At 42.7% G+C, this 2,684-nt stretch overlaps 1 protein-coding gene across 1 annotated transcript in view; it reads right to left on the reverse strand.

Moving 5' to 3' along the window:
• LOC105532562 (tyrosine-protein kinase SgK223) overlaps positions 1 to 2,684 on the reverse strand; it is a 117,773-nt gene that overhangs the window by 94,164 nt on the left and 20,925 nt on the right. The window lies entirely within an intron of this gene.

Here is a 2,684-nt window from a genome sequence, read left to right on the forward strand (position 1 = left end):
GTGACCTCTGCTCACTGCAACCTCCACCTCCCGGGTTCAAGCAATTCTCCTACCTCAGCCTCCTAAGTAGCTGGGATTACAGGCGCTCGCCACCACGCCTGGCTGATTTGTATTTTTAGTAGAGATGGGGTTTCACCATATTGGCCAAGCTGGTCTCAAACTCCTGACCTCAAGGGCTCCACCCACCTTGGCCTCGCAAAGTGCCAGGATTACAGGCGTGAGCCACCGCGCCTGGCCTAGATCAACATTTAAATTGGCGGACTTTGAGTATAGCAGATTACCCTCTGTAATGTGGGTAGGGCTCATCGAGTCAGTGAAAAGCCAGAATGGAATAAGAGACTGACCTCTCCCAAGGCAAGATGGGAGTTCTGCCTTTGAACTCCAGCAGCAATTCTTCCCTCTGTCTCCAGCCTGATAGCCTTCTTTGAAGATTTTGAGTTTACTAAGCCTCCATGATTGCATGAGTCAATTTGTCTCTCTTTCTCTTTCTCGCAGTATACACACACACACCCTTCCTAAGAAATCGCAGAACTTCTATATTTGAGAAAGTATTAAAGACAATTTATTCCAACCCTTAGCCATGAATTTCTTCTCTAGCATCTGCCTAAGCAAGCACTGAACTGCAGCTGAATATTTTCTGTCCAGTAAACCACTAGCTAAAGAGGCAGCTACTTTTATTTCTGGACAACTTTAATTGCTTCAAGTTCTTTTGCTTTGATTATTTGTTTGTTTGTTTGTTTGTTTTATCTGGCAAGCCCAATCTATTTCCCAATGTCTTCTATCCTTTGGCCCAAAATTGTGTCTGGGAGTCACATAGGCTGTTTGTACACAGGTGTACATTCCCCTTGTCCAGTTAATCTTAATTAACTAATTATGTTAATTTTTTGAGATGGAGTTTCACTCTGTCACTCAGGCTGGAATGTGGTGGCGTGATCTCAGTTTACTGCAACTTCTGCCTCCTGCATTCAAGCTATTCTCCTGCCTCAGCCTCATGAGTATTTGGGATTCCAGGTATGCACCACCACACCCAGCTGATTTTTGTATTTTTGGTAGAGAAGGGGTTTTGTCATTTTGCCCAGGCTTGTCTTGAACTCCTGACCTCAAGTGATCCACGCGCCTCAGCCTCCCAAAGTGCTGGGATTACAGGAGTGAGTCACAGCACCTGGCCAGTTAACCTGAATTTGAATCATCTATGTAGCAGAATAATTCTGGAATATTAACTAGTTTCGTTCACATGTTTAGGATGTCATAAAGCACCTAGGACAGTCATGCCTACTGCTCCACGGAAGGGAAGATGGCGGAACATAGAGAACGGAGTTGATTCTGGGTGCCTGGAGGGAGGAGGGACAGAGCAGAAAGAGCACTGCATCAGAGGGAATTGCCCAGATGGCAATGGAGCACGGCACACATGGACTGTGCACCTGGTGACCAAGGCTAGGCAAGATGATGGGTCTCCCAGGGATGTGGCTTGGAAATGTGATATCTAAGGACTAGATGAACCCCAGTTCCCACAATGCTGTAAACAAAATGACAGAGCAAGAAAGAAAGAAGAAAACTGGAATTGACTGAGTTTAAATCTCTTCCACTGAATAGGGGGAAGAGAGAAAATTTTAGTTGAGTTTATAGAAAAATCTAGCCAGTTACATGTCTTACATTTCTAGTGACATTTCTTCACTACTGAGAGTATGGAATGAGTTCTACAGTGGCTTTTATCCATCACTGAAAAGAAGCTAGAGAAAAACGACTCTTTGCTTTGAGAGTAGTCCTGTCCCTGGAAGGGTCTGGATGTAGAATGAGAAACCACGGTCTTGGGAAACACGCTGGGAATCACAAAAAGACGGGTACTTTTATTTTAAATTGGTTCCTTGTCTCCATTCCATCCTGTTATGAGTATTCCTTCAAAAGACATTTATTAAGTGCTTGCTGTATTGGGGTTGCTCTTCTCAAGGAGTATCTTTGTGGTGTTCTCTGTATTTCCTGAATTTGAATGTTGGCCTGTCTTGCTAGGTTGGGGAAGTTCTCCTGGATAACATCCTGAAAAGTGTTTTCCAACTTGGATCCATTCTCTGAGTCACTTTCAGGTATACCAATCAAACGTAGGTTTGGTCTTTTTGCATAGTTCCATATTTCTTGGAGGCTTTGTTTATTCCTTTTTCTCTAATCTTGTATTCATGCTTTATTCTATTAAGTTGATCTTCAATCTTTGATATCCTTTCTTTTGCTTGATCGATTTGGCTGTTGATACTTGTGTATGCCTCACCAGCTCTTGTGCTGTGTTTTTCAGCTCCATCAGGTCATTTATGTTCTTCTCTAAACTGGTTATTCTAGTTAGCAATTTCTCTAACCTTTTGTCAAGGTTCTTCGCTTCCTTGCATTAGGTTAGAACATGCTCCTTTAGTTCGAAGTAGTTTGTTATTACCCACCTTCTGAAGCCTACTTCTGTCAATTCGTTAAATTCGTTCTCTGTCCAGTTTTTCTCCTTGGCTGGCAAGGAGTTGTGATCCTTTGGAGGAGAAGCGGCATTCTGGTTTGGAAAGCAAACATTCTTGTTTGATGGGAAAATCAAAGACAAAGGAGCCTTGTTCCCTGGAAGAGAACATGAAATTGTGAGCAAATGCAATTAAATGACAACATTACATTAATTATAAAAATGTAAAAAGGTCTCATGGCTTTTTGCTATGCAG

Source organism: Mandrillus leucophaeus, unplaced genomic scaffold (assembly GCF_000951045.1).
Source record: "Mandrillus leucophaeus isolate KB7577 unplaced genomic scaffold, Mleu.le_1.0 Scaffold97, whole genome shotgun sequence".
Taxonomy (NCBI): Eukaryota; Metazoa; Chordata; class Mammalia; order Primates; family Cercopithecidae; genus Mandrillus; species Mandrillus leucophaeus.